Below are 24349 nucleotides of genomic sequence, written 5' to 3'. Positions count from 1 at the left end.
GGAATCTAAAGAGCAAAACAAACAAACAAACAAACAAAAAGAAAAAAATAAAATTTAAAAGAGCAAGACACTGTTCACAAAGCAACAACAACTAAAAAATGTCTAGTAATTAATTTAACCAAGAATACTTAAGGTCTGCTTGAGGAAACTTAAACTTTCTGATAAAGGACATAGGAAAAATAACCTAAGTGAATGAAAGACTCTCAGTCTTGGGTGAGAAGATTTAATATCATAAAGATATCAACTCTCCCCACATTTATCTAGTAAATACAATCTAAGCCCATCAAAATTCCAGCCAGATCTTTGAGATCCATGATAAACTTATCCTAAAATGTGTCTGATATTGAGACAGTAGAAAAAACTTCAAAAAAACCCATTTGGTATAAAATTAATTATAAAGCATATCAAAGTTAAGGATTTCTGTTATACAAAGGGCATATGGATAAAGTTAGAAATGTATTTTAAAATGGGAGAGGAGCCTTTACAATATAGAAGAACACAAATCAAAGAAGAAATCAAACGACAAATCAACAAGAGAAATACAGTAACCTCAACAGAAAAATGGGCAAAGTATGCCAACAGGAAATTTACAGAGCAAAACACTCAAAAAGCTAAAAAATTATAAGTAACTTGGCAAATATACACAACCATGAGTTATACTTACATATATGTTTTGACTGGAAAAAAATTAAAAAGCTGAATTATGCCCAGTGTTGGCTAGATGTGAGGCTATGATCTACTGGTGAGAGTAAGGACCGGCCCTGCCAGTGGGAAGAAGCACCGTCTGCACTATTCAGGCAAAGGTAGGTAAACCTGTGTCCTGTAAACTGGTGAGACTGAAAAAAGGGTAAGGAAATGAGGGGAAACAACAAGGTTTGCAGCTTACTTGACTGGGTAGATTCCGGTGACAGAGCCCAGGATAGAGAATGAGGGAGGAAGAGGGGCTGGTTTGGGGATGAAGATTATGTGTTCCATTTTGGACCTGCAAGAATTACGAACTTATGGGACATCCTGATGGAAACAGGAGGTACTCAATCAATAGCAACTTCTCCCCCATCAAATACATTCTCTTTTTCTTCTGTGTTAAGGAAAGTTTGAATCTTAATTTGTAATTTTCTCCAACTTAAAATTCTGTTTACAGTTTAAGGGCCAAGTTTTTTTTTTTTTTAATCTCCTCATGTAATACTATGGGTGCCACTGTTTCTATTAATCCCCTCTCAATGCTAAGAAAAGAAAAGAAAACACTGATTTTTCAGATCATCACAACTTTTAAGCTATAGTTAGGAGCTGAGTAGGAAGATATCCTGCTTTTTCCAAGTCACCTAATGTCAACATTCTTGGGCATATTTTTTAAAGTGAGGTAAAGAATACTTAAGGCATTGGAAAGGTCATGCATTTTGGTGCCAGAACACTTGAATTTAAATATACTAGCTCTACTGCTAGCAAGCTATGCAATTTTGGTCAAGATGCTTAGCCTTCAATAAATGGGATTAAATAATAATTACCTTCCACGAATGTTATTAGTATTAAATAAACTCATATAGATTAAGTGTCGGACACATAGTAGATGTGTCATAAAAGCTATCATTATTAATTATTATCATATCATACCACCATAGCACTTACCTTCAATTCTTATTCATTCTAAATTTCACAGAATAGTCTATATCAGTACTGTTCAATAGGCATATAAGGCAATCCACACATGTCATTTAAATTTTTTCATAGCCATAATAAGAAAGTAAAAAGAAGCAGGTCAAATCGATTTTAATAATATATACTTTATTTAATCCAACATATACAAAATATAATTTCAACATGTGACTAATACAAAAGTTATTAATGAAATATTTTATGTTTTTTTTTTGTACTGTTTTCAAAATCTGGTTTGTATTTATTTATTCTTAGAACACATCTCCATTTGGACGAGCCACATTTCAAGTGCTTCATAACCAGATGTGTCTAGTGGATGCCACATTGAACAATACAGTTCTTAGAAGCAATGTTTTAAATCCTGCATTATTTAAATATTCTCTTGAAAATCAACAGCTCTTCTGTATTATTCTCAGGTAATAAGAGTTTGTCTAAGGAACAATATGACATTTCCCTCCGCCCCCCACTTTAGTCAATAGAAATGGAGGTTTCTTTGGACCAGTTGTTAGGCCTTTGGTGCTTCTGGAAAGAGGTCCTTGCAAATGCTCCCTCCTTTCCCTCCAGTCTCTTGGAACCACACTGAATGGGGCCTTGGAAGGATCCATGGAGCTGTTTTAGCTGCACCTTGAGGGGAGTGAAGGTTTTTGAACTCTTCCCCTCTGGGTTCAGAATATTAATTCTAAAGCAAATCTTATTCCATCCCAGAACTTCAAAGATCCAAACTGTACCAGCCATCAAACAATGGAAGGGAAGGAAGCAGCTTTTCCCATTTGGGGCTCACTCAGGTTCCAATGGAAACAAGCAGCCTGTTTGCTGTTTGGAATTGGTTTGGAGTGAGACAAAGAAAAAAATACATATTGTATAAGCTTGTGGTAATGACAGATTGGGTAAGACAAGTATTAACAATACTTGAAACAAATGAAAATGTATGAAATCATTAACTTTCTCTGCAATAGCTAAGGGAATATCTTGCTTTGGGTGAGAGGGTGACCAGATGACTTCTCTCAGATCCATTTTAAGTTTATTATTCTCTAGTTTTTGAAATAATTATGTACATAACATTTATTGCGGTAAAAACATCTGATATGAAACTTACGATAGAACATGAAATGTCATGTATAGTTCAGTAGTGCTGAGTATATTCACATTGTTATAAAACAGATCTCCAGAACTTTTTCATCTTGTAAATCTGAAACTCTATATACATTAAACAAAAGTTCCTTTCCCCCTCTCCCCTCAATTCCTACCCGCCACCATTCTACTTTGTGTTTTTAAGAATTTGACAACTTTAGACACCTCATAGAAATGGACTCAAACAGTATTTGTCTTCTGTGATGGAATTATTTCACTTAGCATAATATCCTCAAGGGCCATCTATGTTGTCCCAACAACATATTAATAATAATTTTATTTTTTAAGTTTAATCTCCCAGATTTATCAGTTTTGGAAACGCATTTGATTTTTTTTCACCAAACTTCTACTGCACAACACCTATATGCTGCATGAGAAGCCTAGTTTCATGTTGAACAGCTTAGAAAGCTGGAACCTTTGGTCTCAAGTTACTGCAGCCATGGCTGGGACATTCTCCCTCCAGCAAGCTCTGAAGAACACGCCAGGGAATGCACAGCACTGTGTCCAACGTAAATTCTATCTCCTCAGCCAGGCACTTCATTACTCCATTTTCTTACTCTCCTAGGAGATGATTCAGGCCCACACATTATGGGGAATATAGGTAAAAGTAAGCAAAGAATGTGTGGGTGGCCTTGAATAAAGTGGAGAATAATTCACAAGCTCAATATTTCATGCTCAGTGATTTGGGTGGGACACAGACTGGCCAATGGCAAAAAAAATCCCACATCACAAGACTTTGTCCCCACCCTCTGCCTTTCCCATTCCCAATGACATCTCTAGAGCAGCAAGGGATTGCACGCTGCCTCATGTGTCTTGGGTCAAAGAGAAGAAGCACAGAGCTCCAATGTGTGATTCCCAGCCTGAAAGGAACCAAGTGTCTTCTGATAAACAACACTTGAGATTTTTCTTTTTTTATGAAGGCATTAAACTGACCTTCTTTTGAAATGGGCTAGACAGGGTAAACAAGGAGAGATCTTGTTTTCCCTTCATACTGGAAAAATAACATTTCTCCCTTTCCAGCTCAGTACAGTTGACTGAATTGGAAAGGAATCTATTTTCTCTGGAAAGATTTATTTGCCCAACAGTCGTGTTTTTGTATGTGTGTGTGTGTGTTGGCAAGAGGTGATAGATTTTCCAGAACAAGGGGCGTCTTGTTCACAATTTAAAGGGGCCCAGACGTTGACGGAGGAATTTAACGTTAGGGAGAGCTTTTGCAGCCTTCATTAACGCTTATGCAGGCTCCACAGCACGTCCAACTGGCCTGGGCATCAGGACAGGGAGGTGAGTGAGCCGGGGCCTGACTCTGTGGCCCCGCCCACTCATGGGTTGCAGATAACAACATCTGTCCTTTCTTCACCTCAGTCTCAAAGACATGTGAAAATTAGACTCTGTTAGGAAGCATCTGCATGTCCATTTTTCAAATAGAGAATTGTTTCCAAAAAAGTTAAACAATTTTTGAATAAAGCCATGTGGAAAAGCTAAGAGTAGACTAACCTCCTCTCCTCACAACCAGAGTTCTTTTCCCACCTGGGACACACGTTTTCAGGCTCAAGCAAAGCTGTAAATTCCTTTCTGGCCAAATGAGAGAGAAGACTTCTAGGAATCATTGGGCGCCCCTATCTCCTGCCTCCTCTCCTCAGCTTCATCAAGCACTGGCATCACATTGGAAATTTGAGGGTGAGGATCTCCTACTTGATTGAGAATTGTTGTCACTACTTTTAATTTTCTTGTATTATGTGCCAGGCATTAACATAATATAAAATAAAATTGTATACTTTGGGGTAGTTCCTTGAGAACATTTCTTTGAAGGTGAATGACCTACTTATTGTGAGTTCAAAAAAAAGTTAAATATGTACATATGTATATGAACACCAGAAAATATATATATATATTTTAATATATATATTTTCTGGTGTTAGACTATGTATTTTGGTATTAGAAAAGAATATTATATATATATATATATATATATATATATATATTATCTATATTACATATAGATAATATATATAGAGAGAGAGAGAGAGCGAGAGAGAGACAAAAATGTGTACACATTTTAAGAAAGGAAAAAACTGTATTAAAATTGTAATACTCAATATATACTGATAACGAAAGATGACTACAAGTCATGTGTATACATTTTTTTGGCACCCTCGGTATATAGTCTAACACCAGAAAAGTAATATACCTTAAGCTAGTTTCTTTCCTCTGATTTTTTTGTTTGTTTCCAAGTCACTGATTGCTGAGCTCAACTGACAGCTCAGCTGGATTTCACACAAGTGACTTTTCACTCAGCTGGTCTTTGCCTTGCCAGGTACAGCTGGCCAATGTAAAGGAAAGGAAAGGTGTTTTTCCTTTGAGCACGAACGTTAAAACTTTTACCACATTTTCCATCGCCTGGTGTCTGTTTTCAAGGAAGCGCAGACAGGCAGAAAACAGAGGAGTCTGAAATTTCTCCTTTGTAGATGTTGGCTTCCAGCCTTTTAGTGCATTTAATTTAGCAAATGTCCACATAATTAAATGAGGGGAACATAGAATTTTTCTTTGATGGCAAAATGGTTTCCATGAGGAGAAACTGGCCGATGGCATCGGCTCGGAGGTGGTGCTGGAAGACTTCACAGCAGCTGGGTGCCCTCCTTCAGCGCTCAGACCATCCACCTTCCCAGGGGCTGGCAGTATCGTAGGTCTTTGTAAGCATCTAACTTCTTGAGGCATTTTAAACATTTACAAATACGTTCTTCCCACTGTGCGCTGAAGTCCCTGTATTTGGCATAACTGGAAATTTAACTAATTCCTATTATGTTCTTTATTACCCAGTTTGAAGATGGGTGGGACTGAATCTGGGCTAAATGGATTTCACACTGGCTTTAGTTCCCCAGCAAGTGTCTCTGGGAAAGACCCCCAAAATTTTCCAGGGCAGGTTCCAGTCTTTTCTTCTTAGTCTGTTCAACAAATATCCACCCCATGCTGGGTGTTAAATATATATTAATTGGAAAAGCTGACCATGAGGTAAAAGAAATAGAGGACAGGAAAGAAAAATGGCAGCAAAGGATGAAACGGGTGATCACTGAGTAGACCTGGTTCTCCATCTCCAAGTTATTCTTGTAGGGCTCCCAGCCTAATGAAGCTTCTGGGTCTGTCTCTGCCACGCTCTCTTCTCTGCTTCGCCTCCAGTGGTGTCTCCTAAACTCCACCCATTCGTCCTTCCATCGGCACCCTTCATTTCTCACCCCCCAGTGCTGAGAGCCCTCCCAGGTAACTGCTTCTCTTGCCTCACTTCCATCTCTTCCCCTCCCGCCAATGGTCTCAGGAATAGGGGTAAATTCAAAACAACTTCTTCCTTAAGAAGCAGGCAATCTCTGGGATGCAATAATGTGAAGCTGGATGAATCCTGTACTCTGGGTTTCTGCATGTGAGACAAGAGGGGGCTGCCTCGAGTTATAAGCAGGAGATTTAAGGTGGGATATTAGCACTTGGCAACTAACTGTCGAAGTTGGTTGTGTCATCTTAGCAGCTGACCTGAGAATTTCTCCTACCTTGATGAGCCGGCCTGATGTGAACAGTTGAGCATGATGGTTAGGCCCAGGAATGTTATGGAAGAAAAAGACTAAAGAGAGGGTTAAATTGCTCTGTATAAGAAAACGAAGGCATAATACTTTTTGTTAGTGAGAGTGGGGGTAGAAGGAAAGGGAAAGTGTTGAACTACATGGTAGTATCCATCAGTTGATGGAAAAAAATATTATACCATATCAATTTTAGTTGTTTTACTTGTTTACATTGGTATGGTGTAAACCTCTCTATCTAGTCTTCAGTAAAGGATATACAGTACTTACAAATTACAATGAAGTACATACAAAAACTGTGTGTGTGTGTGTGTGTGTGTGAAAATAAGGGACCCTTGTGGATTGTCTATATCCAGAGCCGCATGTTAGAGAAAGCCCACAGTGAACAATGAGGTAATTCGCATATTGACACACAGTCAATATTTCAATGGGAAGAATTGGAACTTGACCAGCAATATCATAAGGCAACACCTTCCTTACGTATCCGAAATCCAGGAGACAGGAAGGATGCAAGCCCCCCTCAGATGGGAATGTGGGCCAATTCATTTAAGACTCAAAGGACAGACTTTGTTTTTCTCTGATGCCTTAGTTAAATTAAGAGCACATTTAACAAAGTGGGGGGGGGGTGTGGCTGGGCAGCCATCTACTGACTTGATGTGGGTCTGACAGTATTACCTGCAATAAGAGAGCAAACTAAAAGAAATTTTAAACTTCTCTCCAGTACATTGACTATACTGAAAGAGTCCTGACATTCTTTCACAAAAATGTATGGATCACAGACATATAGATTCATCCAAAAATGTTAATTTCATGAACCCAGATTTGACAAGGGCCATAGAGCACATGGATCCAGCCTCTGGAAACAACTGCCTGGACTTGACCCTGCTTTACTTGTAAGTGACCTTATGCAAGTTCCTTAAACTCCCTGTGCCTCAGTTTTCTCTTCTGTAAAATGGGGATAATCATAGTTCCTAGCTCTTCAGGTCCTTGAGAAGAGTAAGAGTTAGTGTGCAAAATGTACTTAAAATCGTTCTGGTACATTCAGAATCTGAATTATTATTATTTTGCCTTATCACAGGAAGCTGGGAAGGGGATTATGCTAGGAAATTTATGCATATACCTCAATCTTCCCAACAACAAATTTTCATAACAATGGGACATTATTAAACCTATTTTCTCAGCTGAAGACCTGAGACCATGGAAGATAAGTAAATTTCCCAAGGTCATACAACTGGTTAGAATCAGATGACATGTGGGCCATTTCTTATGTAAGTCTACAAAGGAAAATTACAATTACTGGCTATTGCTCACACAAGGAATAGTGCAGTATCTTAGATCGTATTTAAATAGAAATGGAAAACCAAACAGGAAATAGCTATGTTAAGTGCATTAGGTTAGCCACACACTATTTTAAATGGGAACGTGTGAAATAAAATGAAACGGTTACAGTTAATCTCTGAGCAGAAAGTACATGGGATAAGCAGTATGGCTGAACTAGCGTGTCTGCAGAGTCTCCCTTTCTGGTCTGCTCTAGCTTGATTTTTAAAACACATTATTAAGAGTAGATTTAGCCAACATCTCAAATTTTAAATATGTTCATATTAGTTGAGAGAAATAATATTTTTCCTTAAAGCTGTGTCTAAAGCAAAATTCCCTTCTTCTCTTGTGAAACAGTTGGGCAAGACTGGTTTCCTGGAGGTTACCTTTCCTGTCCACCTGTGACTTGGAGCCGCTTATTGACCACAGTTCTGGGGATGGGCTGGGAGGCAGGAAAGAATCAGTCTTCGCTGAGCACTTCCTGTTGTCAGCCCCATGCAGGACAGCCATCGTGCCTTCCCATCCCCAGCACCATCTTCTGAGGATGGTGCTCTCATCCTCCTGTTAGAGATCAAAACACCGACACACAGAGATTTAGTTAAGTTACTCATGTCACAGTCACAACGGGGGCAGCCGGCTTCAAACCTAGGACTCCTTGCCTCCAAAACCCAACTCCTATTATTCATAATTTGCTCCCGTGTGTTGAAGATGGATCTGGATTAAGTCAAATTCCAGACCAGGAATTGATACGAGTTATGAGTTGTTATTAAGACTCGAATCATTCGTTTTGATGTGTGTAAGGAAAAGGGAGAAGGTCAGGTACTTCTAAGTAAGTGCTAGATGGACAAACAAAACACCAAGAGCTCAGCTGAACTGGGCCTACAATATAATCACATTACTTCTCCCTTCTTCCCTCAACACTTTTTGACATTATTCCAAGAAATCTTCAGGCTCTCATCTCTTAAACCAGTGGTTCTCTTACTTTTCACATGTGGAGTAATTGGCACGCTTTATTCTTATGACTGATACGCTCCCGTGAGTGTGCTCAAGGCTCCGATAAATGTGCTGCATCCACATTCCTTTCTCTTCCACTCAAGAAGGCCTATAAGAATGTGAGCAAATATCGTGTGCTTATTAGAGCCATAATTTTGAATCCATACTCATTTATGTAAAGCAGCACATCTTCTGCTAACTTCAGCAGTTCCACCATTATTTGTAATAAGCTACACGCAAGATATCAAAAAGCTGCTACTCAGATGTGTTTGAAATCTAAATGAAGCAGCCATGGTGGGTATATATTTCGACATATTTCCAAAGGAGCAAGTTTTCTGCATTGTATTGTTTTTCATCTTTTCTTTTTTTGGTGATGGTTCTTTCTGTGCTCTGTTTCCATCAGTAGGAACTAACTAACCTAGAGTTACCTAAACTCACCATCTCAGAGTCATTTGAGTGTCTCCCTCATGCCTCACTATTTCTCTCATATTGGTTCCCTTTTCTCCATCTTTAGTGTAGGTCCTCATTATCTTCTTTCTGGACGATTTTCTGACCCCTTGGTTCCCTGCCTCTTTTCTCTTTTCCCTATAATATTTTCATCTCATTGCTGCCAGATGTGTGTTCCCAAAATATAGTTTAATGCTATCATTTTATTGTAAGAAAACTCTAAATAGCTACCCAGATCTAGTGCAAACTCCTCAGCTCAGCTGCTAAAACACCTCGTCATATGATCCCAACAAGCTTTCTGCTATTTGCACCCTATCCCTCAGCCAAAACATAATGGATAACCGGTGCCTGTATATCTCTTTGCCCACTCATTCTGCATTTCATTAAAATGCTACCCATCCTTCAAGGTACTATTCATCCTCCAAAAACCTCTCTCCTGATTCTATCAATCAGATGAGATGTACTCAGTTTTCCTTTGAACCCTTCTGTCATGAAACAAGCAGAAATGTCTGTATCTCACTCTAATTTCTATTATTATCTCTACAGTAGTTCTCTAGTCTCTGCTCCCCCCCCACACACACACACACTAAATTGTCATTCATTTTCCTGGCAGTTGAGACTTTGTATCTCTTGGAGTTCCAGGATGGTCTTTCTCATGAAGTGATGACTGCAATCCTGTTGGTCGTGCTGTTGGAGAAGGGGAAGAAGAAGAAAAGGGAGTGGGAGGAGGAGGAGAGGGAAAGAAGAGGAAGAGAAGGGAAAGGAGGACAGAAGGAGAAGAGGGACAAGATGGTTAGAGCTGTTTTGCTTCTCCAGTCATCATGGTTGGACAGCTCTAATAGTTGGAAAGTTTATCCCTACAGTTATCTAAAATCTGCCCGCTTGAAATTCAGTTCCATAAATATTTATTGAGCGATGATTATGTAGCGATTGCCCCATTTTAGGCACAAATCACATTCACTGATCCAAATATAGCCCAGATGCCCGCCCTTCCACCACCCATCACCAGGAACCTTCTCACATATTGTGGAAGAAAAAGGCTTCTCCAGAGTCCACCCTCTTGGCAGCTTCTCCAAGCTTCTTCCACCTCTGCTCTCCAGGTTCATTTCTTGAAAGTACCTTTGTCCACTCATCTCTGAGCTATAATATGTATGAGAGTGCATGTGGGGTTGCTGAGAGATGCATTGGATTTGTTATCATTACGTATAGCAAGCTCCTGGGGGTCAGAGGCAGAAAGGTTTGTTCTTCCATTTACACACACAAAAAATGTATCTGAGCCTCATGGTTAAATTTTCAAATAATTTGAAGATTACTACCCTATTTCCCATAAATCTTCTTTGGCAAGATTTATTTACTTTGGAAACAAAGAGTGGAGGGATACAGAAAAAGGTTCTTAGTCAAAATACCAGGAGATGGGCTTAAAAGGGGTGTATTTAGAAAGAGGAGTCATTTATTTAGGATTGAGTGGATAAATGACAGTTCATAATTACAGGGATGGGGAAAGTTTTGTGAGTCGGAGTGCCTGGATTATATCAATCTTTGGTGGTACTCCTCTATAGCTGGCAGAAAAAACAGACCTCACTGTGGTCTCATAGGTTAATTATGTGAATTAGACTTTGTTGTAGGGAGTTGCTATGCAAGGCTTTATCTGATTTGACACTTGGACCAGCCAACTCCACTGATGGCTTTCTTTTCATCACTGCTGCCATTACCCTCATTTTCTCTCTCCTGAGCCATGTAATGACCTCCCAGCTGGGATGCTTGTCTCCAATTACTCCTCTCTCCAAAAACATACCACACAACCCAGCCAGGGTAATCTTGCTAAAACGCAGCTCTGATCGTGTTCCTGGCTCAGCAGTCCTGTTTTCTTAAATTGCATGTCTTAAACTTGGATGCCCCCTCCCGCCTCACCCCTGGAGACATTCCTAAGCTCCATATAGAGTTGACCACGCCTGCTTTTTACCTGTTATTTTTGATACAGATTTCAACCATAGAACTTAGGACACTTCGTTTCTTTACATCTCTCTCTTACTTCCAAGACTCGTTTTACATTCGTATCCCCAACACCTCCCTACCATAGTGCGTAGCACCCAGTGCGTGTCTCATGTCTGGTCTTAGGAATGCATAGAGGACAGTCCAGTCTTCTCAGCACTGCACGCTTGACTCACCTGTCTGGGCTCACCTGTCTCTCCAGTATGCCTCTTCCTGGGCTCTCTTCCTTTGGAAACCACAGAGCAAACCTTTCCCTGAACAAGGCTTGAATGTTCCCACCTCGATGGGAAAATCCTTCCCCTGTGCAGTCTGTGGCTTCACCTGGGTGGCGTCTTCTCTTTCTCTAGTTGGTGAAACCTGACTCATCTTTGTAGAGACAGTCCAGACATGGCTCCTCCATGAGGAGTCCCCATGCTCTGGCCACACCTGGTTGACCTGTCTTTGACAGCACTGATCACACAGTTATTTCATGACCTCTTTCAATTTCATCTTCACCGCAGCCTTTAGACTAGGGTTTCGATGAAACAGGGGCTAAGAAAGTGTGTAGAGTGGACATAACATGGCAACTTGCCTCACCATCGTGAAGCTCAGTTGACTTTGCTGGGCACACAGGCCTGTCCCAGCCGCATAGAACTTGCTCCTGAACAAGTGCTAGAAAACGGTACCTCACAGGCACTGACGGCACAGCTAGGACATAGGCCAGTCTTTTCCTCTCTGTATTGTCCCTGGAGGAGTAGTGAGCCAGGCTGCAGAGCCTGGAGCTTCCCAGCCTGTGCTCCCCACCGCGATGGGTTACATCTCACCCCTCAGTGTGGCCAGGCCTGACCCACAACCACCTGAGTCCCTGGGCCGGTGGCCTCTGGCCATTAGCTCAGGGTGCCTCACAGACACTGTGCATAGGTCCTGTTAGGACAAAGGTTGGAGGGCACTGATCTAAGTCCTATTAGGGCCAAACCACGAACACGTGGGCATGCACGTACTGCTGTGGGAAATGCCTCCCTTTGCATTTGGTGTCCTATTGGTGAGCACAGCAGGAGCAGCTGGGAACCTGGACTCAGGAGCGGTTTCCCAAACCCGTTCCTTACATTTGTGTGACTTGAAGCAAATTATCTGAACTTTCTGGGCTCCCGTTTCCTTGGGGATTTTTTTTTTTTTTTTTTTAAATCTTCAGGGACTTATTTTTTTTTTTTAAGCTGGCTTCTTTGGAGTTAGGAGGAAGCCACGATTTGAGGTTCTCAGCCCATTTTAAAATGAGGTTCTCCCTCATTTTAGTCAGGGCCGTCCCCTCTGGTCTGTTTTATAGATGAGGGGAGCAGCTAGGCCTCCCCAGGAGAAGACTGCCGGAGCAGTGACGTGCACACTCCCTTCCAATGCTCACATCCTCGCAGTCTCTGAAAACCAATTTCCTATCACTCTGTGGAAAGTAAGTATATTGATACACGTTAGGCCACAACTTTTTCATTCTTAAAATAGTTTGTTTTTTCTGATCTGGTCACTTGATCATTTGGTTTTCTGAAAATGTAGAGCTTCTGAGTGAGGTAAAAGCCTTAAGGATATGGCGTTAAATTCATTCAGTTGAAGGCAGAAACCGTGGTTCCTCTTGGAAAAGGAATGTGAATGTCTTCTGGGAGCATCAAATGCCACAGATTTCAGCTTCAGGTGGCTTAATTCTCCCCCTCCCAAGTAAATATTATATGACTATGAGCTAATTTTAGAAAAATACAATCTTCAGATTTTGTGCTATTCATTTATTAATTCAACAAATAATTGCTTGTGGTAACCATACCACTGTTTGGGCCCAAACAGTCCAGATTAGACGCTGTGTGTTATGTGATCCCCACTAATTATTTCTTACACTCCCTTTCACTCTGCATAGCAAGCACCTTCCCTCTGCCAGCTATCCACCCCTCCGGCTTCGGCTTCTTTGGGAGAGATTCACAAGTCACTCAGCCCATTCAAATCAGGGAATTGGTTCCAAACAACCTCCTGAAATTTGTTTCTGAGCCTGATCAATTGAAGGTTGTTAGTAGTAAACAAAGGATGGTGGATGCATAAAAGAAGCTGCAAAACTGGAGGAAAAAAAAAAAAAAAAAAAGGAAGGTGGATCCTGAAAGAACTATAGGATTTAGAATCAAACCATCTAGGTAAGGCCTGCTTCCATCTTGGATATGAATTTTTAGAAGATTCTGAATTCATGCTTTCTCCTCTGTGTTTGTGTAATTACTGTTTCTAACACTTTGGTTTTGCACGTGAGGATTTTGTCACTGGCGTGAACATTCACCCGGACTTTGACCATGACAGACTCCTGCTTGCTGAGTCAGAAACCAGGCTGTGAGGCGGGAATTCACTTGATGAATGAAGATAGGTACAAGGCGCCTCCTTCACTATTCACAAGCATGATTTATTCACTTTATTTCACACACCAGCTTCTGTCTCCATCCACAGAACTGGAACGAGGGTCTTGTTTATGTAAAAGCCTTGTAAAATGAATCCATTCCCGCAAGGCCTCCTCCTCAGCTATGGGAAGGACTCCCAGGCATGCTGTGCACTGTATAAACACACACTTTCATCAACACCTGGCCACCTTCTCTGTTTATGGCCTGTATATTCTCTTCCCCTGTTCTGAACTAGCAATGCTTCTTGTTTCACTTACAAGCTGGATTGGATGTCTGGGATCTTCTCCTATATATACCTGTGTGTGTTTGTGTAGTGAAATGACGGCCATGTTAAATCTAATTAACATCCATCACCACACAGTAACAATACTTTTCTTCTTGTGATGAGAACTTTTAAGATCTACTCCCTTAGCAAATTTCAAATACACTATAGTATTATTAAATATAGTCACCGTGCTATACATTACAGCCCCAGGATTTAGTTGTTCTATAATTGAAAGTTTGTACCTTTGACCGCCCCCCTCACCGATTTCACCCCCACCTCCACCCCCAGCCTCTGGCAGCTACCGATCTTTTCTCTGTATCTATTAGCTCAGTTTTTTGTTGTTTTTAGATTCCACATATAAATAAGATTGTACAGTGTTTGTCTTTCTCTGTCTGACTTATCTCAGCATAATATCCTTTAGGTCTATCCATGGAGTTCCAAATGGCAAGATTTCCTTTTTATTGCTGAATAATATTACATTTTGTATATATATATATATATATATATATATATATATATATATATATATCACATTTATAGAATATATAGCTATAGCTATAGATATATTACATTACATACCACATTGTCTTTACCCATTCATCTGTTAATGGACTCTTAAGTTGTTCCTATGTCTTTGGCTATTGTAAATAATGCTGTAATGAACAGAGGGGTGCCTGTATCTTTTTGAGTCAATGTTTTTGCTTTCTTTGGATAAATACCCGGGAGTGGAATTGCTGGATCACATGGTAGTTCTATTTTTAATTTTTTGAGAAGCTTTCATTCTGTTTTCCATAGTGGCTGTGCCAATTTACATTCCCACCAAAGGTGCATGAGGGTTTCAATTTCTCTACATCCTCACAAATACTTGTTATTTCTCATCTTGTTGATAAAGGCCATAACAATGGGTGTCAGGAGATAGCGTGTGTGTTTTTGACTTGCATTTCCCTGATGATTAGCGGTGCTAAACACCTTTGTATGTACTGAGATCTTCTCTACCATTACAGAACATGTAAGGTCCAGTTTAAACACAGCCTGTCCGAAACCTTCGCTGGCCCCCACTGTGGACACAAGCTCTCCTTCCTCTTAGCTCCTCTGACATTGCTTCACAAGCTTTCTCCTGGCATTCATCATTTTTCATTGGTAACGTGGTAATTGGTATAGAACACTCAGGGGTCCTATTATTACTACAAACTCCTGGACCGCAGGGTGTGCTTGTCTCCATCAGGACTGGGACCATGCGAGATCATTGAAACATTTGCCTCAGACACAAAATTTAAGGGGGCCCTCAGAAGCCCAGTCAAATAAATACCATTGTTATGTGACATTTTAAAAAATAAAAGTTAGTGCAAAAATCCACGATGAGCATGTTATCAAAATTTTCAATTAAGCCTCAGGCTTTAAAATGGCCCATCACTGTTACTGATTCTGGCTTTATTGGAGATTTTGATATTCTGTTCATCAAGGATTTTTGTTGCTGTTGCATGTTTTGATTTTTCAAAACAATTACTGCATTCACGTGTTAGTTATCTTGATTCTTGAGTTTTCTGGCTCCCTCTTAAACGCTCTGCTTGGGGCGAGTGCCTCATTCACCTCACCCTGGTCCTGGCTCTGATCACCATGGCAACTAGCACAGGACTTTGTCCAGCTATGCCCTCAATTAATATTTCATGAATGAATGAATGAATACCAGCAGACATATTTTAGGTGCTTCTTTTTTTCTTTTCTTCTTTCTAAATGCAAAATGACACTTAAGCCACCATCCAGCATCTACTATGACACTTAGACAGGCAGCACAGCTAGGGAAGTGGCAGTGCTTTCAAGTGGTTGCTTGTAGCACCAGTCAACGTTGCTCTTGCCAATTAAAATAATTGATCCTCGTTTACTGTGACAGAGCACTGCCTCCAGTCTTGCTTTATTTCATAAACAATTCTTGAGAAGCTAAATAGCCACAGAGGCACAGAATCATCTTCCGCTCTCTCTTAGTGAGTTATAAGCCACTAGCAACAAAAATAACTTGTTCGGAAGACCAGCATACTGGGAGCAGGGGTCCTGTGGATGGGTTTCTTCAGGTGTCTGAAAGCTTCCAGGGAGAGGAACAAGGCACAGGCCTGGAAAACCAAACGTGATGGGTCCACCCCACCAACTATATTACACAGCTTGACAGGAAGTAACTTTTTTTCATTACAATAGCACAGATACATAGGAGAGAGTCCCATTTCTCAGGGGAAAAAGACACAGATCACACAGGTGTTTAGTCTGGTGTCGCACATGGCCTGAAGATGATGGTTGATTTTTCAGTATATTCCTCAACATTCATCTTAAAAAGACAAAAATCACCATTCACAAAATCCTCTCACAAAATCATCTCCAGAAAGTTGAGCCTGTAATAACAAAATTATTTCTGTGCCCTGGTAGATGGCCCATGACAATAATGTTTTTGATTTAGTTATAGAAATTTTATTCAGCAAACAGTGCTGTTATAGTATTTTCTCTGGGTTCTGTCCACATAACAGTCACTGTCCCTAAGGGGGGAAAGAGGATTTTATTCTTTAAAAGTTACTATGATTTACACTTTTTGTCCTGGCATCGAATGATTGTTAGTTTTTATCTATCCTCACTCCTTCTAACCTTAAGTAGACCAACTGTAAAAAAGTTATAATACTAACTTTAGTTAATTAAAAAACAAAAATAATCCACCCCCAAATCCAGGACCTAGAAGAAAGGAAATGACTCTTAGGGACTACCACTTTTTTCTCTGACAGTCTTCAAATAAATTCTTTTCCCATTTTGTTTCTTTTCCTTTTCATGGTGTAGTGACTGAAACTTCACTTCCATCTCACCTCTGGAAATCTGAGGATCTAAGACTTAGCAACACAAGTCATCTTACAGGCCGTGCCGACACTTCCTGGAGTGTTAAGTGAGCTCGGTAATGGATTAAGTTTAGACGCCACATTTCGTGAGTGCCATGTTTCATGAGGGCCTACTGTGTGCTAGCCATCCATGCGAGGCAACTTTCCCATGTTATTCACTGAACCCTTTGAAGAGTCTAGAGGGAGAGCAGGTATGAACAGGCTCATGTAGAAGAAATTAAAACCAGGACTCCAAGAGGTCATGATGTGCCCAGCGTTGCAAAATTAGTGAGGGGCAAGGTTTAGCCCATGTCTCTTGCTTTTCTCATTGCGTACACCTGCTGGGTATTCGTCACAGTCTGCCATCATTTTTAGAAGGGAAATTCTGCACTGCTTCTCCTCCAAGAGATGCACAGGATATGTTTATCCAACCCAGTCTGTTATGTGGTTAGTTCCCAAGGTGAAATGAAATCAAACCTAAGAGGTCTCAAGCATTATTTCAACCTATTTTAAGAAACAAGCACTGTTTTCTTTGGCTTTCCAGTCCCGTATTCCTTTCTCTGGAGTTCCATATTTTTTCAGGGAAATTGCTCCTTTTTCAGGAAGATCATCCTAATTTCTAAAAAGGCTTACAAGCAACAGGTTCTAGATCACCTTGGAAGAACTAGTAAGGTAATTGTGTATGCAAAAGAGAACAATTTGATCCAATGAAAAGGAAAATGCACCAAAATTCATACACCTGAATTTTGGGGTTATCTGTGGGCACAGTTGTGTGTGCACCGAGGGTGAGGGGAGAATGTGTGTAACAGAAATTGAATGGTGCTGGAAAATATATCCTAATCATTCAGGATCGTACTTTTGATAAGCAAGCATTCAAATGTTCAAGTATAATGGATAAAACGACTCCAGTGAAAACCAGTGCAGGAGAGTAAGGGGATAGCGTGTCACAGTGGTCAGCATGTGGGCTCTTGCAGTCAGTCGCATGAGTTTGTATCCCAGTTCTGCTCCTTACTAGTTGTGTAGCATCTGGTAGGTCACTTAAAAATGAACAAGTGAGTTCTATCTGTTCAGCATTCCCATCTGTACAATGGACTCGATAACAGTAAATATGTATAAGGATATTGAGAAGATTAAAGCAGAAAGTGCATGTAGAGTGTGTGACACTCCATAAAAATGAGCTATTAACAAAAGGGGGATGTGTCTGTAGCATTTCTGAGCTCCTTGTAGTAGAAGAATCTATTTCTCAGGTTTATGAAATTGGGAAAGAGTTAATCACGACGGGAGTTGTTACCAAACTTAGAAATAGAGGACGTGATTTTATTAGTGGAAATCAACATGACCTCAATAACTCAGGAGCACAAAGCATAAAAAGCATGATGAGGAGGACACCTCACCAACAAATAGTACGAACTGCGATATTGTGGACAGCGGAGGCTCCAAAGCATCTACGTGCCTCTAACAATTAGGCGATAACCCTGTTCAGCGGCAGTGGGTCAGTGAGTACAAGAGGCACCAGCAAAACTAAAAAGAGCAGATGCCCCTTTGTAGGACATTTAATTAAAGTAGAAAGACCTGTAATAACATCCCCACTGTCCTCTTGATGTAAATTGGAGAGGCACAGCATCGTATAAATTCTCCAGACCAGGAGGCTGGCGTGGAAACAGCCAGACACTGTGGACCACATCAGATCCCGCCAGGAGGACTTTCGGTTATGTCAACTGATAACAACCACCCCGAAGTCACAGAGCACTTTCAGCTCAGCAGAGTTCTGGGTCATAAAGTGGGTGGGAAGCCACAGAGCTGCAGGCCTTTTAAATGCAGTTAAAGATTACACCGCCTGTAATGAAACACCTTTCTATCTCCTCATGGCCGCAATTACTTAGTCACTGATAATACAAGAAATTCTTCAGAAATAATTCACAGAGCACAGAAATCAAGCCCCACCCTTTTATGTTCTGAGACATTAGGGGTAGCTCCATTTATGGACGGGGGATGTAGCTGCACGGCACACGCTCAGTCCATGGTACCTTCTCACAAACACAGGAGACCGAAACTTTGGAAGGTGCTAGGCAGTTCCACAGAGAAACAGTGTAACAGGTGTCTGCCCCCGAACAGCAGTGGCTGGTTTCAAATATGGTCTCCGTGTCCCAGCTCTACAGCACTGGGCAAATGACTTCATTCCCTGTGCTTCTTGGTTTTGTCATTCATCAAATGGAAGGAATAATAACGCCTACCTCACAGGGTTGCTGTGCTTGGCACACTGTTGGTACTAAATAATTGTCAACTACATGCCCATTCTTCTGAGCTGTTAACAGTGGCCTCATCTCTTTGATAGTCTAGCAAAGAAGTCTTTGAAAAATAGCACCAATAAAGTGCATATTTCATATAGATAAAATACTAACATTCTTTGGATACATACCCAGAAGGATAGCTGGGTTGAACGGTAATTGTTAATTCTTTGAGGAACCCTCATACTGTTTCCCACAGCAGCATTTTACACCCCACTAATAGGGCATGAGGGTCCCCTTCCCCTTTTCTTTGCATCCTTGCCGACACTGGTCTTTTGTTCTTTTTTTGATAATAGCTATCCTAACTGCTAGTATGAGGTGATACATATCATTGTGGTTTTTTCTTTTTTATATACCAATTTTATCTCAATAAAGCTGTTAAAAAATATCTAACACTGTATCTGACACATAAGTAGGGAGCTTAGACAATACAGGAAGCTATTGGCTCTTCGATTGCTATGTGAAGAGGTAACATGTCTTGCTCTTTCTTTGAACAATATTCTCCTCCTCTGTTAGTTCTGCTGTTTTGACCTCTCCCAGTGGACCTGTTGAGGGATCACAAATAACTGCCTTTGGCAGTTACTCACAGGGTTCATTTGGAATGCAGTCACCTGCTAGGTGCTAAGACCAGAGGGGACAAGGGCACAGAGAGGAGTGTGGATGGGTCCCTTCTTCATAGAACTTAAATGGTAACAACAAAGCCTGAGAAGTGTTAGGATGGGAAAGTCAGCATGTGAGCAAGTCGTGTGTCAGGAACTCATAGGAGAAGGAAGGAAAGGCTTCCCCGAGGAAGTGAAATTTGAGCTGAAAACTGAAGGTTCTAGACATTAGTGACCCTGGAAAAAGTGTCCAGGTGGGTGGAAGAATGTGGTTCCAAGACCTGCAAGGAGAAGAAGCCTGGGGCTGGGATGTCTCCAGCTGCCTTAAGAAGAAGAGGTGGGAAGGTGGGTGGTGGCCAGATCCTGCTGCCATTCAGACTTGGAGACCATGGCAGAGGGTGAGGTTTGATCCTGAGAGCGATGGGGAAATTACTGAAGGGTTTCAAGTAAGGGAGGAAAATGATGCTATCTGAGATCAAGAAGCACCACTCTGGCTGCTCTATAGGGAAGAGAGAATGTGGGGAACCTGGCAAGAGGCTTTAATGCATTCTCTCTTGATGACTCTGGCCCAGCTTTGGTGGTTTGCAGGCAAAGAAGTGGGTAGATTTGAGAGAAATTTACATATTTCGCTTAAACCCAACGTTAGCCCTGTACCACCATCCAGATAGGTATGGGACAGGTAGGAAACTGAACTTCTAACATGTCCTTCTGCTAACGACACTTGGAAAGTATTTAGTTTGGAAAAAGAAGGGAACTGATATCTAAAGTGGAACTTAGAGTTGTCTACCCCTGTCACTTATCTGTGCTAATGTACTTGACCCATTGCTTCCCTCAGCTAATGAAGGTTGGCTTGCCCTCCTTTCACTCTAATTATGCTTATCCCTGCAGGGGTCTAAAAAAGCCAGGGATAACTCAACAGCAGTCGCTCTAGACAAACAATCAGCAAACAAAGATAACTTTAAAGAGTGTCAAGCCCAGCTTTCTGATTCCCTCATCAGCATCAAGGCCATTGTCTCAACAGCCTGAGTCACCAACAGAAAGGGCCAGGGCTGCTGGAACCAAGCGTGACTCATTTGTTTACTACAGAGGAAAGGTAAGGTGCAGAAGTTGACAGCTGTCTCCCAGACCATTGTACCTGGAAATGAGGGCACTGGGCTCCAGCTGGAAATGTTTCCATTGGCACAGACACAGACTGGACGAGAGGTCACGGCACGGAGATGTGAGCGAGTGAGTGAGTGAGTGCGTGCATGCATGTATTTTAAGGGACTCGGGTCTTCACAGCTGTGAAGGACGGGCTGTTCTAAGTCACTCTGGCTGTGTCACTGAGCAGCTTAGAGGCTAGGGATCCGCTTATGTGTGCTTCCTTATTTACAACTTAGAAGTAAGCAGACTTCCCCACCAGCAGACTTCCTTTCTTGGCAGAAGTAAGACTGAGGGCAGCAGTAATAGGAACATTGGTGTCACGTTAATGGTATAGCACATTCTGAAGGCGGTAGACCTTTCAGGTTACATGCATGCATTACTTCTAGTGCAGCGATGACACCTGGGTGCCCTTAGGAGTATGACTCATCCAGGGAGCTTGACAATACTGATGTCTGGGCCCACCCTCTAAAAACTGATGTTATTGATCTGGGTGGAGCCCAGGCACTGGCATTTTAAGGCTCCCCCGAGACTTCTGATGGGCAGCTAGAGCTGAGAACCACAGGTGTGATTATCACGACAATCCGCTTCATTTTATAATCTGGGAAACAGAGCCCCGAGGTGCCAAGGAACTTGCGTAAGAGTAAGATCGGGGACTTGAACCTTGGGCCCGTCTGGCTACCCACGCTCCCACCCAGTTGCTTCTCATACTGACTAGTGAGTGCTTGGGTAGAGAGTGAGCGGGGACAAAGGGGATCCCAGGTCAGCTCCCTGGCAGGTACCTGGGAACTGTGTGAGCAGGAGGCCCCGCCCAGGGCTGAGTCCGCCCTGCAGCTCCGGGGTGTGGATCCATAAAGGAGAGCAGAGTGGGCACATTACCTGCCTTCCTGCGCGGTTGCAGCAGCTCCTGGCTTCCATCCAAGCTGCAGAGGGTGGCCCAGAGGAGACACTGGGCAGAAAGTTGAGCAGGGTATGGCCAGGCTGGGGCAGGCAGCCCCGTGCCCACTCATTTACCCTTTGCTGTGTTGCACTGCTGCAGGGAGATGAACTTTCCTCCCAAGCGTCTGCCTCCTCGCCCTGTGCTATGTCAGCTCAGGGCTGGCGCCAGGTTCCCCGACTACCTCTGACCTGGACCTCTGAAACCCTGGCGTTACCTGGAGGAGGTCACACTGGTTGGTACACTATTGCATGGAAAGGAAGCATCTCTGATTCGTCCTTTGTTGATCTCTGGTTGTTTCTCCAACCACGAGCAAAGTTGCCCATCACTGCCTGACAGAAATATAATCCAATGGGATTCTGAAGCGTCCTGGAAGTCTCCCACTTCACAAATGCAGGGGAGTCTCGCAAGGTATACCTGATCTCGTCCTTGGGAGTGGCTGATAAAGGATTGTGCCCTTTGGGAGAAGGAAGGAGGGCAGAAATTTGTGGAATCTGAGGTGGGAGCTGTCTGACCCTCTCTGTACTTCAGATCTGAACCCTACTTTTATATTCCCCACAGAGGTTTGGACCTTCATTTGTTTATTTACTCAGCTGTTATTAAGAGTTTATAGTGCTGGGGAGTCTCAGAGCATTAAGACCCTTTCCTGACCTTACGTGGCTCACAGTTTAGCAGGGGAGAAGTCACATAAAGAGGCGAAAGGCCTGGTGTGGTGGGGACACAGGGAGAGGCCTGGGCTGGGTCAGGTGGTGGGGTGGGTGGGTGTCCTGGAGGGGCAATCCCTCCCTTAATGTTACTGAGTGCCCAGCAGGAGTCAACCAGGTGGCAAGTGGAGAAATGGTTTTCTAAGTGAAGCCGATAGTTTCAGCAGAGGGGCAGGGAGATTCAATAAAGGATCCCTTGTCCAAAAGTCACGTGAGCTTAGCTGCAGACATCCTTTTCTAGGTTCACAGACTTGGACTTCCTTCTCTGCGTTCAGGCCAAAGGGCTGAATCCAAAGTGCAACTGAATTCCTCACTCCAATTTTTTTTTTTTTTTTTCAACAGAAACATGCAGTTCTGAAGACCTGCCAGCCACACCAAAGAGCTTTTCCCAAGAAGGCATGGTCCAGGAAGAAGCAGCTGTGCTGGGGGAGGGATGTTATATTCTGGACCAAAAAACATGACTCAAATAAGGTCAACAATGCACAAAGCATTGGCACTGCAGAAAGGAGTCATTTTCCCCTTTGGTAAGCATTACGGTTCATCATATTGTCAGAGCAGGGCATAGCAGGGCAGACAAATAAATGCTGGGTGGGAGGGGAACCTGGATTCCAGTCCTGGCTCTGCCACATAGGGTCTCAGATGACCTACTGCAGTTTTAGGATCTTCACGGTGCTTGTATATAAAATAGGGCGGAGGGAGTCCCCAACATAAGCCCCCTGATGCTTGTGAGCTGCATGCTCACGACACACCTCTGTTCAGTCAGTTTACACCGAGGACAGGGATTGGAGGGTGGGGCTAAGGTTCCATGAACAGGAGCAAAGTGTGTTGGTCTCCAGCTCCATTGCTGTCTCCTTGTCACCTGAGAGGACCATGGCTAGTTTTCCTTCCAGGTCACTTTATTTCTCCATGGCCATGACCTCCACTTTGCCTGTTTAGCAACAATACACTCACCACTGCTAAGATGCATTTGTTTCTTTCCGCCGGTGATGAGCCAGTCTCCTTTAGAAGAGAATTCACAATGGTTGTGTCATAGTTGTGCTCTTCGCTTCCTGAGTGGAATAGCACCAGTTTTGATGTTATATTATTTATAGTTAATTACATTATATTCTGGGTTGTTCTTTAGTGGTGAGGTGCAGAGGAGGTTTGCTAATTCATCCCCTTATGGTATTTAAAAAATAAGCCCCCAGAATTAAGTCCATGTTATTATCTCCTTCTATTTTCAAATAGGTTTTTTAAGGCTCATCAAATTAAAAAACATATTTAAACACCTGTAGTCTGTCATGGAATAGTGGGGAGGGGCAGAAATCCACACGAAGTAGAGGCCACAGAAATATTTCAGAAGGCGGTGCTTGAACATAAGCCCTTCCCTTTCCATTCCCACTGTTGCCACTTGAGGTGAGGCCTCATCAGCTCACCCAGGACTGTTAGAAGAACCTCACACTTGCTCCCCAGCCTCCAACTTCCTTCCCCGTCAGTCTGTGCTGTCCAGGTAGCTCAGTCACCAAGTCACAGGTCAGCTCAGAGTTTCCCCAGAGCTCCTCAGCCATTGCAGGATAAAATCCATCCCCCTCAACAAGACTTTCAAGTGCTTTACTACAATGTGGCCCCTCCTGACTATCCAGGGCCCCCACAGCTGTGAAATGGGTCTACTCATTGACCTGTGATAGTCCTGGAACTGGTTCCCTTGGGCCTGGACTTATGGATCCCTCTGCAACCCGCTCTCAGAAGCACTTTCCCTCCTTGATGTGTGTTCCAATCCTACCCACATACTCTGACTGTGGAGCTGGAAGCAAGTCTCCACCCAGATACGCCTGTGGCGATCTAGCTTGGTGAGCGATTGTTTTGTGCTATTTCCCTTTGCTATTTGGAGATTAAGAAGATATCCCTGGGCCAAGTGATACCTCTTGTCCCCACTTTTCCTTTTTGCTGGCAGCTCCACTGTCCTCCAGTTTCTCTGCTCCAGCGACTTCAGAGTCCCCTTTCTTCAAAAACCCAGAAAGGACTTGATATTATTGAGTTATTGTTCTCGGCTGTCCAAGTACTCTGTGTTCAAGCACATTTTATACAGTTTCATA

At 42.3% G+C, this 24349-nt stretch overlaps 1 long non-coding RNA gene across 1 annotated transcript; it reads right to left on the bottom strand.

Moving 5' to 3' along the window:
- Nucleotides 1–4828: 4828 nt before the first annotated feature.
- LOC109457122 (uncharacterized) lies at nucleotides 4829–22073 on the bottom strand. Its single transcript, XR_002138967.3, has 4 exons — nucleotides 21513–22073; nucleotides 8647–8766; nucleotides 8051–8225; nucleotides 4829–6190 (listed from the first exon to the last, which is right to left on the bottom strand). It is a non-coding gene; the product is annotated as an uncharacterized LOC109457122 (long non-coding RNA).
- Nucleotides 22074–24349: the final 2276 nt, after the last annotated feature.

The sequence above is a fragment of the Rhinolophus sinicus genome, chromosome 16, assembly GCF_057876585.1.
Source record: "Rhinolophus sinicus isolate RSI-liver-muscle chromosome 16, RSI-T2T, whole genome shotgun sequence".
Taxonomy (NCBI): domain Eukaryota; kingdom Metazoa; phylum Chordata; class Mammalia; order Chiroptera; family Rhinolophidae; genus Rhinolophus; species Rhinolophus sinicus.
The sequence above is the reverse complement of the archived record's forward strand: the minus strand, read 5'-3'. Positions and strand labels throughout refer to the sequence as shown.